The sequence below is a fragment of the Ailuropoda melanoleuca genome, chromosome 3 (assembly GCF_002007445.2).
Source record: "Ailuropoda melanoleuca isolate Jingjing chromosome 3, ASM200744v2, whole genome shotgun sequence".
In the NCBI taxonomy this organism is placed as follows: domain Eukaryota; kingdom Metazoa; phylum Chordata; class Mammalia; order Carnivora; family Ursidae; genus Ailuropoda; species Ailuropoda melanoleuca.
In genome coordinates, this window is record NC_048220.1 from 2,236,607 (window position 1) to 2,250,057 (window position 13,451).

The 13,451-nt window shown below is 41.5% G+C and overlaps 1 protein-coding gene across 5 annotated transcripts in view; it reads right to left on the reverse strand.

Moving 5' to 3' along the window:
• The window catches only part of LOC100464289 (immunity-related GTPase family M protein 1), a 47,902-nt gene that overhangs the window by 1,889 nt on the left and 32,562 nt on the right, over positions 1-13,451 (reverse strand). Inside the window, exon 3 of one of the 5 annotated variants that reach the window (XR_004623928.1) lies at positions 8,788-10,358. The exons of the other annotated variants lie outside the window; for them this stretch is intronic. The gene's annotated coding sequence lies outside the window, so the exon portion shown is untranslated. Of the gene's footprint in view, positions 1-8,787; positions 10,359-13,451 lie in introns of those variants that run through there. 5 annotated transcript variants of the gene reach the window in all.

Below are 13,451 nucleotides of genomic sequence, written 5' to 3' on the forward strand. Positions count from 1 at the left end.
ATGAGCATAGGAGGACAGGTGGTGGAGGAGGACAGGAGGAAGGGAAGTCAGAGGTTGAGGAGGAAAGGAGAATGAGTGACCCATTGCTGACCAGCAGCTAAAAGGAAGTGGTCCCACAGAGACTCCTATAAGGGCAAGAGGACAGGGCAGTGATTTCTTCCTCAGGACTTAGTCCTTACCACAGAAGGTATTATCAGGCAGATGGCTGGCCATGTGGTCAGGTTCTGGGACAACCTAGAATCCCTCTGAAGGGAAGGAGACCTGGCCTCATGGAGATCTATCCAACTAGTCCAGGAAGGGTGCCTTCTGACCACCCCCGGGGCCCCCAAAGGAGCCCCTACCTGTGAGAAAGCACACAGGACCAGTGTCCTGGGGATGTGCTATTCTCAAGATTTGGCTGTTTGCTTTTCTGAGGGATCATTAAACTTGCTTTTCCACCTCTGGTATTTCCTTCATGTGACGATTAGCTCTGAAGTCCACTTTTGCTTTCTGTTTTCTAATAATTATTATCATTGAAGGAGACTGCTTTATTGTCATTGTTGCTGTTATTTACTCAGATGCTGTTTATAACATTCTTGTCCCTGCAAAAGCTGAGGCCAGAACCTGGGGTGTTTCCCAAGAGAAAGAGAAAATTAATTCTTTTTTTTTTTTTTAGATTTTATTTATTTATTTGACAGAGAGAGACACAGCCAGCGAGAGAGGGAACACAAGCAGGGGGAGTGGAGAGGAAGAAGCAGGCTCCCAGCAGAGGACCAGCACTCCGGGATCATGCCCTGAGGCGAAAGCAGATGCTTAACGACTGAGCCACCCAGGCACCCGGAGAAAATTAATTCTAGCAAGGTCTCCTGAGTTCTGTGGCTCCAGGGGATTTAGGAACCCTCTGAAATTGTCAAATGTTACATGTGTGCTGTTTTTGAAGGGGGCGGGGGATGTTGTTGGTTAAAGATTTAACAATATTCTCAAAATGTATTTGACCAAGAAAAGGTGACAACTGGCTCAGAAAGATGCTGCCCCAAATCCTCTCAAATGAAACAATTCTGGGATCCCATGGATAAAAGAGAGAAAAGAGAGGATGGAAGTGAGAGGAAGCAGGTAGAGAGAGACAGACAAAGACTGAGAGGAGAGAGAGAGTTAGGGGGAAGGTAGGCACTGTAACTCAGCATCCCTCAGGACAGGCAGAGGCAAAACTCTGCTGTTAGTCTCGGGCTCCTAGGACCCTGCCGGGTGTTTTAGGTCCAAACCCCGCCCTACCCTCCTCCCCCTTGGGGACAGCAGTGAGTAAAAACCAGCTCTGGGACCAAGGATTGGCCAGTGGGAACCACATTGTCCAATGGAAGGCAATAAGCCAAACTGATCATGCATCATCAGTTACCAAGCAGATTAGTCCTAATGACACATTCGTGAAATGTAAACACATCACCAGTTCTCAGGTTGGATGGGTCCTAACAGTTTAGAAAAAAGAGAGTTTAATTCAAGTTTGTTAATTTACTCATTTGTGGGAATATTTATTTGGTCAGCTGCATTTAGTCTACCAAGTACGTGAACAATAAATGAACTTTTGCTTTCTCTGGTACTGCCCTCTGACAACTCCACTGTCCTAGAACTCCACTTCTCTCCCCCCAACATTTGCTTGGTGCTGGAGTATTGATCCCTTCTGTGAGAAAAACGATATCTGCAGATGCTGGAAAGGGAATAGGAATGAAGAAATGGGGTTATAGGGACACCATCAAAGCATAAATGGGGACCATTGGTTCCTGGGAGGCGGCCAAGAAAGGGCTAGATTGTCCCAAGGGGGAGTTTTCCAAGTGGCAGGTGTGTGTGTGTGTGTGTGTGTGTGTGTGTGTGTGTGTGTGCACAGGTAGGAAATTTGAAGATGGATCAACTTCCTTCAGGTGGAGTGGTCCCACTTGGGGGCTAAATGTATTGTGACGGGGAAAATCAGACTCAGGTCAATGAGGATTGTGTGGTTCAGAGGGTGTTTAAAAACCGGGCACCTTTGCCACTCCTGCTACACTGTATGCACACGCTAACCTGAAGGTGGTACTAGGGGTACAGCTCCCCCAGCATCAGGGGGATGTGTGTCCAGACACGCAGGGAAGCACAGCTCTGATCGCTTCCAGCTGGAGGACAGCAGTGCAGTACCAGGAACCGCCTGGACATGAGGGTGCACTGACGGTTGGTTCAGGAGAGGGGAGAGACAGGGAGCCTAGGAGCGTCCCCAAGTTCTTGCCTGCCTTGTGCTGCAATCCCAGATTCCTCCTCCTCCTTCTTTCTTCTCTTTTACTCCTTCCCACTCTCTACCCGGGGCTGCAGAGAGGTTCCTACAAGGCCTGGGTGTGTCACCAAGCAGGTGTATCTCAGCTCTCTGTGGGTACAGCCTCCACTGTCGCTCTCTTCTAGTAGGGGCGTCTGGTGTCTGGAGGCTCCTCCCAGGCCATGTCTCCATGTACTCTGGATCTTGGGTCAGCTCTTTCCTGTCTAGTAGTCATTCAAGCATGATATTTTGAGGGAAGGAGTCAGGAGCTCAGGCTTTGAAATGGCTTCTTCTGTGTCTTGGTGCGTGTGTGCATGTGTGTGTGGTCACCTGTGCCGATGATGGGGTTAAGGTCAGCACAGGCTGGAGGGGCTGTACCCTGGAGCTCTATCCCCCACTCTCATAAGCTGGAAAATAGGGGGCTTGATGAGGAGAAACCTCTTCCAGAGCCAGACCGTTTTCTAGTCCCTGGCCCCTGTTAAAGCTGTGGCCCACACTCCAGATTAAAGGAGGAGTGGGGAGTCAGAGCTGGCCACTCGAGTAACCAACATCATTCATTTAGCTTCAGTATAGATGGAAACAAGCCCCAAGTACATCTGCGGGGGCTGGCTGCATATGTGATGATACATTATGGATGTAGGTAGAATATTATATGTCATGAAAAAATGAGAATGCTCTATATGTATGAACGTGGAAAGAGCTCCATCTATTGTGAGAATGGGTGTCTATTATGCTACTTCTTCTGGGGAAAAATAAGAATTCATATTTATTTTCTTGTATATGCATAAGGGCACTACAGAAAACACGGGGACAACAAATTAAAGCCATAGTATATAGAAAACTTACACCATATTCACAGGTCAGAAGCTTCACAATTGGATCCGTCGTCAGTTCTCCTCAATTATTCTTTTAAAAATCCTTAAATTTTATTTTATTTTTTCACTCTTTTTAATTGGAGTATAGTTGACAGACAATGCTCTTTGATTTCAGGTGTATGGCTTTGTGATTTGACAAGTTTGTATATCATGCTGTTTCCCACAAGCTGCCATCTGTTCCCACACGTTGCCATTATGATATCACGGAGTGTATTCCTTATGCTGTGTCTTTTATTCTGGTGACTTAGTCATTTTATAGCTAGAAGCTTGTATCTCTCACTCCCCTTCACCCATTTTGTTCAACCTCCTACCCTCTTCCCCTCTGGTAACCATCAGTTTGTTCTATGTATTTATAGGTTTGATTCCGCTTTTTACGTGTTTATTCATTTTCTTAAGATTCCACTTATGAGTGAAATCCTATGATATATATCTTTCCCAGTCTGACTTATCTCACTTAGCATACATAATACCATCTAGGTCCATCCACGGTGTGTCAAATTCCCCTCAGTTTCTCTATGGATTCAATTAAATACCAATGGAAACCCCAGCAGGATTTATTTATTTATTTACACATTAATTATTATTTATGTATTTATATTTGTTTTTAATTTCAAGGTTTTATTTAAATTAACATACAGTGTAATATCAGTTTCAGGAGTAGAATTTGGTGATTCGTCACTTACATACAACACTTGGTGCTCATGATAACAAGTGCCCCCCTTAATGCCCATCCCCCATTTTGCCCATCCCCCCAACCCACCTCCCCTCCAGCAACCCTGTTTGTTCTCTTTAGTTAAGAACCCATTAATGAAGGGGAGGTAAACAGAGGGGGAAATGAACTATGAGAGACTATGGACTCTGGGAAACTAACTGAGGGTTTCAGAGGGAAGGGGGTTGGGAGGATGGGCTAGTCTGGTGATGGGTATTAAGGAGGGCATGTATTGCATGGAGCACTGGGTGTTATACAACGATGTGTCATGGAACACTACATCAAAAACTAATGATGTACCGTAGCAGTTCAATAAATTCTCAAAGGATTAAAAAAAAAAAAAGAACCCATTTTATGGTTTGCCTCTTTCTCTTTTTCTCCTTATGTTCATCAGTTTCGTTCCTTAAATTCCACATGAGTAAAACCATACGGTATTTATTTATTATTTTAAAACTGAGGTGAAGCTCACATAGCATAAAATTTACCTTTTTAAAATGACCAATTTGGTAGCATTTAGTACATTCACAACGTTATGCAACCTCTAACTAGTTTCAAATGTTTTCACTGGAAATGACCATTCGGAACATGTTCCAAAATTATTTTTATCACCTGAAAACGAACCCCTGTCACCATTACACTGCTACTCCTTGGTTTGTGGCAGCCTCACCCCAATGCCTGCCTACCTCCGTCTTCATGTGGCTGCCTTCCTCTGTGTCTCTTCTCTTTTTACAAGGATACTAGTTATGGAATTAGGGCCCAACCTAATTCAGTACATCAGCAAAGACCCAATCTCCAAATAAGGTCACTTTCATGGGCACTGGTGGTTAGTTAAGGCTTCAGCCTGTCTTTTCGGGGACACCGTTCAGCCCATTCTGCCACCAATATGCATTTTGTCTCTGGATTTACCTGTTCTGGGTATGAGATTTTGCACCATAAATACTAATTGTAAAGTTACCACTCATTCCAGAATGAAAAGCCACTGTACTTGGAACTCCTAATTTGCCCCAATGGACTTTTCTTTTATAACAGGTCCTCCCTCCTTCCCCCTTTTCTCTATAAAACAGCATTCCTCTCCTTTGTTCTCCAGGCTTTCCTATGGTTTTGCCATAGCTTGCTTGTCCTGAATTGTAATTCATTGGTATTCCCCAATAGCCCATTTTGGCTGATAAAATAACTGACAGTTTTATTTTTAACGTTAACAGCTCTTTCGTAAGTCAAGTCCTACTACTGGTCCATCCCTTCATTCTACCTCTCTCTCACACAATGACATTTGTCTGCTTTGACATGTATCATTAAATTCATTTGCATCTTTGAAAAGTCTGTGTTATAGTTTGTGTTTTCATGTTAAGTGTATACAACTGGCACAATTCTCTGGAACAGGTTCTTTTTTACTTTTTCTCACAGCATTATGATCTGTCTATGTCCATTTTGCCGTGAGGACAGTGGGAACAGAGAGTTACAAGATAGAGTTATAATTGCTAGGGGGTCCCAAAATGGAGCCAGGAGGCCATTAGAAAAACAGAGCTTATGCAATTCCACACCCAGCTGGAAACTGAACTCTCACACCTGAGCCTTATCCACATAAACCACACCCTGCAACAACATTTCTCTGTGTTAGATAGTCAGCTGAAACTTTCTCAGCATCAGTCACAATTCTTTCAACTATTTATATAACCTTGCAGTTTTGGCCTCTATAATGCCTACTTTCTCCCCCCAGTTGGAGCACTCATTCAATTCCTCTTGAATCTTTGTTTCCTGAATTGTAACTCCTAAGACCCCAAATAAACACATTGTTGGTTTTTACAGCCTCAGTCTGAAATTTGTTAGCAATACCTACATGGTATCCCACTGTGGCTCTTTCTGCATCACCTCCCCTCACACATGACCTCACTGAGCTTCCTCGTATTTAATACTCACGGAGGAGTGCCCCATGTTTGTTTTAATTTCCATTTTTCCTCATGGCACTTGATTTTGAGCAACTTTTCATATATCTATTGGCCTTTTAGGTTTCTCCTTGTGTGGATTGCCTCTTCATTGTCTTTATTTTTCCATAGTGCTTCCTGTTCATTTCTTCTCAAGTTGTAGGATCTATCCTGGCCACTGACAGTTGTTTTAAATATTTTTTCTCGGAAGTGATAAATGAAGGAAATTTGGAACATGAAGAATGAAGAAAGAACAAAAGAAAAAGTGAACTATGGAGAGATATAAAAAACTATTCTCCTCTTGAGCTTTCTAAATTGTATTAGATGCTTATAGCAAAATTATTGTCTGATGTGGTTCTCAGTGTATGTAGAGGAAATATTTAAGACAATTATAGTCTAAAGTAGTGGAGGGTAAAGGGACCCAAATGGAAGTGAAGCTTCTACACTTAAAAAAAAAATATCTTTTTCTTATCTGGCCTCTTCTGTTGTGTATATGGTGACTTGTCATTGAAGAGAACCTTCAATTTTGATGTCATCAAAGCCAACAACTTTCTTCTTAGGTTTTTGCTTTACGGATTAAAAAAAGTCATCTATTTTATTTTTTCATAAAACTTTACTTCGAGATAATTATAGATTCACATAGAGTTTTTAGAAAATATTTAATTCAAGTACAATGAGCATGGTGTGCTATATTAGTTTCAGGTGTACGATATAATGATTCAGCAATTCTATACATTTCTCAGTGCTCATTAACTAAGTGTACTCTTAATCCCCTTTACCTATTTCACGCATTTCACCATTCAGCTCCACTCTGGCAACCACCAGGGTGTTCTCTATATTTAAGAGTCTGTTTTTCATTTGTCTCTTTTATTCTATGTTCTTTTGTTTCTTAAGTTCCACATATGCGTGAAATCATATGGTATTTGTCTTTCTCTTACTGACTTATTTCGCTTAGCATAATACCCTCTAGTTCCATCCACATCATTGCAAATGGCAAGATTCCATTCTTTTGATGGCTGAGTAATATTCCATCGCATGTACATACCACCTCTTTATCCATTCACTGGTTGATAGACATTTGCTCTTTTCATTGTTTGACTGTTGTTGATAATGCTGCTATAACATCAGCTATGTGTATCCCTTCAAATTTGTATTTTAGTATTCTTTGGGTAGATACTGAATGGTCCCTATGCAGTACTTTTCATCTCCATAACTTATTTATTTTACAACTAGAAGTTTGTACCTCCTAATCCCCTTCACCTATTTCACCTATCACCACCTCCTCTCTGGTAATCACCAGTTCTCTGTATTTGAGAATCTTTGTTTTGTTTTTTTAGATTCCTCTCTGAGTGAAGTCATATGGTATTTGTCTTTCTCTGAAGTATTCTACTTCACATAATACCCTCTAGGTCCATCCACATTGTTGCCAATGGCAAACTCTCATTCTTTTTATGGCTGAATAATATTCCATTGTCCATAGACCACATCTTCTTTATCCATCTATTGATGGACACTTGGGTTGCCTTCATATCTTGGCTATTGTAAAGCTATTGGAAGTAATGCTTCAATAAAGATAGTGGTGCATATCTTTTCAAGTTAGTGTTTTCATTTTCTTTAGGTGACTACCCAGTAGTGGAATACTGGATTATATTGTATTTCTCTTTTTGACTTTTTGACCTCCATACTGTTTTCCAGAGTGATTGCACCAATTTACATTCCTACCAACAGTACACGAGGGTTCCCTTTTCTCCACATACTGACCAATATTTGTTATTTCTTGTCTTTTTGATACTAGTCCTTTTGAGCGGTGTAAGGTGATATCTCATTGTGGTTTTGATGTGAATTTCCATGATAATTAGTGATGTTGAGCATCTTTTCATGTGTCTGTTGACAATTTCATTGTCTTCTTTGGAAACAAGTTTATTCAGGTCCTCTGCCCATTTTTAAATTGAATCGTTTGTTTGTTTGTTTTGGTGTTGAGTTGTAGAAGTTCTTTATATATTTTGGATATTAACCCCTTATTGGGCATATCATTTGTAGATATCTTCTTCCATTCAGTAGGTCGCCTAGTCGTTTTGTTGATGGCAGCCCACGGAATGGGAGAAGATATTTGCAAATGACACTACAGATAAAAGACTAGTATCCAAGATCTACAAAGGTCTTCTCAAACTCAATACACAAGAAACAAATAAACAAATCAAAAATTGGGCAGAAGATATGAACAGACACTTTTCCAATGAAGACATACAAATGGCTAACAGACATATGAAAAAATGTTCAAAATCATTAGCCATCAGGGAAATTCAAATCAAAACTACATTGAGATACCACCTTACACCAGTTAGAATGGCAAAAATTGACAAGGCAGGAAACAACAAATGTTGGAGAGGATGTGGAGAAAGGGGATCCCTCTTACACTCTTATTGGGAATGCAAGTTTTTATAGCTACTTTGGAAAACAGTGTGGAGGTCCCTTAAAAAGTTAAAAATTTAGCTACCCTATGAACCAGCAATTGCACTACTGGGTATTTACCCCAAAGATATAGACATAGTGAAGAGAAGGGCCATATGCACCCCAATGTTCATAGCAGCATTGTCCACAATAGCAAAATCGTGGAAGGAGCCGAGATGCCCTTCAACAGTTGACTGTATTAAGAAGATGTGGTCCATATATATAATGGACTCAGCCATCAGAGATAACGATTACACAACTTTTGCAGCAACATGGACGGGACTGGAGGAGATTATGCTAAGTGAGATAAGTCAAGCAGAGAGACAATTATCATATGGCTTCACTCATTTATGGAACATAAGAAATAGAAAGATCAGTAGGAGAAGGAAGGGAAGAATGAAGGGGCGGTAAACAGAAGGGGGAATGAACCATGAGAGACTGNGAAGGCGGAATGAACCATGAGAGACTATGAACTCTGGGAAACAAACTAAGGGCTTCAGAGGGGAGGGGGGTGGGGGATTGGGATAGGTGGGTGATGGGTATTAAGGAAGGCACATATTGCATGGTGCACTGGGTGTTATATGCAAAATAATGAATCAATGGAACATTGCATCAACAACTGGAGATGTACTGTATGGTGACTAATACAACAAAATAAAAATTAAAAAAAAAGAATAAAAAAAGAAAAATAAAATGCGACTATGAAATACAAGTTGATATAATAAACATCTCGCTGAAATGAGAAGGTAAAAAAAAAACAGAGAAAAAGCATAAGAAAAGAAATAAAAGGAAGAGGAGAATTTTTTCTGAAAAACAAGGAAGTCATGGGGCAACGCCTGGAGCTCAATATACAACTTTCCCCCGCCATTGCGGTTTTACAGTCTTATGGGATCCATAGGGTTGTCATCCACCTATTCTTCCAGGCTGTCTTTTTTTTTTTTATTATTATTATTATGATATGTTAGTCACCATATAGTACATCATTAGTTTTTGATGTAATGGTCCATGATTCATTGTGCTCCATGCAATACATGCCCTCTTTAATACCCATTATTGGGCTAGCCCATCCCGTCACCCCCTTCCCCTCTGAAACCCTCAGTTTGTTTCCCAGGGTGTCTTCTGGGGGAGGGGCCTGCCAAGCTGTTTCTAAGGTAACCCTGCCCTTTTGGATTTGCCCCACCCACCGTCAGGGGGATGGACTCAGTGGAAACTGGTCCTCTGTGTGGCTTTTGTTCCCTGGGGCTTTCCACACCTCTTCAGAGGATCAGAGCAAAAACGGCCACAGACAAACCTCTGGCCTAGAGCAAAAAATTCATAGTCTGCCCTCTTTAATAAACCTTCCAGGACAGTCTCCACTTCTGCATGCATTGCTGAAAACCACAACCTCCCATGGTGGGTGGTGGGTGCCTACAGCAACTCTCTCAGAGGTAATTCCCAGGGCTGGGAGTCCCACTGCTCTTTGTGAGTCAAAAACTTCCAGTGGCCAACAGGTTGCGCACACGCGCCTGAAGCTCCTGGATCCTCTCTGGGCGCTGCTCTAAAATCCTTTCTGGGCTGCTACAATTCTATGAGTTTTGCCCAGTTGTGGGCACAGGTTCCAGATTTTTTCAGGCTGTTCAAGAGAAGAGTGATTATCCACTGGCTCAGCTGGTGGTTTTGGTGATCCGAGCTGAGAGTCCCTTCCTGGGCTCACTGACCATAACCTGCTTCCTGGCTCCACTGCTTGGGCACTCTGCCAGTTCAGGAATCCCCTTTTGCTCTGTGGTTCCTCTTAACCTGAGACCATAATGCCCTCCCTAGAATTCTGCCTTTTCATTTCCAGAGCCCCTTTCAGAGAGGGATGTTTCTTACTGGAGCAGATTTCTAAGGGTTCCAATTTCACACTCCAGTGTTATATCACTTTCCAGGAGCCAGCTTAGGGAGGCTCCCTCCCCCTTCTGTTTATTTTCTGATATCTCCCCACAGATTCATGACTCCACACACCCTACTTGCAAAAAGCAGTTGCTTTTCTGCTTGTGGAGATCCAGATATATATTCTTACATCTCAGGCTGATTTTGTGGGTGTTCAAAATGGTTTGATAGATATCCAGCTAAATTCAGGGGACCAGTTGAAATGGGGTCCTGTACTCCTCCACCATCTTGCCTCCCTGGAAGATAATTATTATCTTGATTAGGTAGGACACTTTTCACATAGGAATTTTATCTCTCTCTCTTTTTTAAAGATTTTATTTATTTGACAGAGATAGAGACAGCCAGAGAGAGAGGGAACACAAGCAGGGGGAGTGGGAGAGGAAGAAGCAGGCTCATAGCAGAGGAGCCTGATGTGGGGCTCGATCCCACAACACTGGGATCACGCCCTGAGCTGAAGGCAGACGCTTAACCGCTGTGCCACCCAGGCGCCCCAGGAATTTTCTCTTGATTTAAGAAAAAGAAGGAAGCTCTCAACTTGCCCTAGCAATAACATACTAACCACAACTTACAGCCTTTGAGAAACTACCACAACCTGTCCTTCTCTAATGAACTTTTGTTCAAATGATCCTCCCCCAATTTCCTCCTAAAGCCTAATAAAAGGTGACCTTCTCTTTGTCTCTTTGGACTTGTCTGTGGTTTGCCATAGTTTGTCCCTAATTATTCCAATTCATCTGCTATTCCTGAATAAACTCATTATGCTAATAAAATAACTGGCTATTTTATTTTTAAGGTTGATAGTTCCTTCCTTTCCCTCATAAAAACCCTTTGCTTTTGGGAGCCCTCTTACACTGTTGGTGGAAGTGCAAACTGATGTTGCCACTGTGGAAAACAGTATGGGGGTTCCTCAAAAAGCTAAAAATAGAACTACCTTATGACCCAGCAATTGCACAACTAGGTATTTATCCAAAGGATACAGACATAGTTATTCAGTGGAGCACATGCACCCCAATGTTTATAGCAGCAATGTCGACAATAGCCCAACTATGGAAAGAGCCCAGAGGTCCATCAACAGAAGAATGGATAAAGAAGAGGTGGTGTTTATATACAATGGAATAATACTCAACCATCAAAAAGAATGACATCTTGCCATTTGCAATGACATGGATGAAACTAGAATGTATTATGCTAAGCAAAATAAGTCATTCAGAGAAAGATAAATACCATATGATTTCACTCATATGTGAAATTTAAGAAACAAAACAGATGAATATTTGTGAAGGGGGGAATGGAGGGGCAGGAGAGGGAAGCATAATAAGAGACTCAACAATAGAGAAAAAACTGAGGTTGATGGAGGGAGGTGGGTGAGGGATGAGTTAGATGGGCACTGGGTATTATGTGTAAGTAATGAATCACTAAATTCTTCTTCTGAAACCAATATTACACAATATCTTAACTAACTAGAATTTAAATAAAGATTTGGAAAGAAAAAATAAAGCTAACTGTAATAGACATGTTACCCTTCCTTTCTTTCTCACTTTTGGCTGAGTCATGGCAACAATTGCTGCTCCATTTCAAGGCAAACTGCCATGTAGAGATTTCAAATGAGGTGGCTCTCACTTGTATAGAAGGTACAAGATGGTAGGTGTGAGGGGATTCCTAGAAGGAACTCAAAACCCTTGGAATTTCCTGAGCAATAGGAGTGTCTTGTATGTTCATGAGATGACAGGGGTAGAGAGCCTTCAGGATAGGGGCTGATGGCCAGAAAGACCAATCCAAGTTTAGAGGGTTAGAACTTTCAGCCTCCTCCTTCCTTCCTTCCCCTAACCTCCAGGGAGGTGAGGGTTTACTAGAGACTGAGTTCAATCACCAATGGCCAATGATTTCATCAATTGTGTCTATGTAATAAAACTGCCATGGAAACCCCTAACTGGGTCAGTTCCTGACTTACTAACTCAGTATTGTTTCGGGCATCTCTCTATGTTGATGTGCCTAGATCTACTTTATTCCTTCCTGTTAAAAAAAACAACCAACCAACCAACCAAACAAAAAAACCAAAAAAACTCCAGGTGCATGAAAGACCTCGATGTGAGACAGGAATCCATCAAAATCATAGGGGAGAACATAGGCTGCATCCTCTTTGATACTGGCCACAGCAACTTTTTTCATGCACTTAGTTTTAAACCATAAAAGGAAAGATACTTGAACAATGAAAAACCATTTCATTTGAAAGGTGGAAGAAAAATCAAATAAATAACCAGTTTGTTAAACTAAAGTAGGAAGTAGGTAAGGCTGAACATTCCTTGCTTTGTGTATACTTTCTCCCCATAGTGAGATCTAAAATTTGAGGTATTCACAAGCTCAGTCCTGCTTCACATACATCTGTTAAAAAGAAAAACAACAGGCCCACAATGGAGTCACTTAAGTTAAGGTCCCATGTCAGTAAACCAAGATTTAATAACTAACCTAAGGGCAGTTTCAACTCCCTCAGGAATGTAAACTTAAGCCTAACTGGGATTTCCTGGCCAGTAGTCCTCTGAGAGATCTTTCTCCCTTAGTAGGGGAATCTTTTTTTTTTAATAATAATTTTTTTTATTATATTATGTTAGTCAACATACAGTACATCCCTGGTTTTTGATGTACAGTTACATGATTCATTAGTTGCGTATAACACCCAGCACCATGCAGCACGTGCCCTCCTTACTACCCATCACCAGCCTATCCCATTCCCCCAACCCCCTCCCCTCTGAAGCCCTCAGTTTGTTTCTCAGAGTCCATAGTCTCTCATGATTCATTTCCCCTTCTGATTACGCAGCCTTTTTTTTATCCCTTTCTTCCCCTACCGATCTTCCTACTTCTTATGTTTCATAGATGAGAGAAACCACATGATAATTGTCTTTCTCAACTTGACTTATTTCACTTAGCGTTATCTCCTCCAGTACTGTCCATGCGGCAGCAAATGTTGAGAAATCGTTCTTTTTGATAGCTGAGTAATATTCCATTATATATATGGACCACATCTTCTTTTTTTTTTATATTTATTTTTTTTAATTATATTATGTTAATCACCATACAGTACATCCCCGGATTCCGATGTAAAGTTTGATGCTTCATTAGTTGCGTATAACACCCAGTGCACCATGCAATACGTGCCCNTCCCCATCACCGGTCTATCCCATTCCCCCACCGCCTCCCCTCTGAAGTCTTCAGTTTGTTTCTCATAGTCCATAGTCTCTCATGTTTCGTTCCCCCCTCTGATTGCCCCCCTTTTCTTTATCCCTTTCTTCCCCTACTGATCATCCTACTTCTTATGTTCCATAGATGAGAGAAAT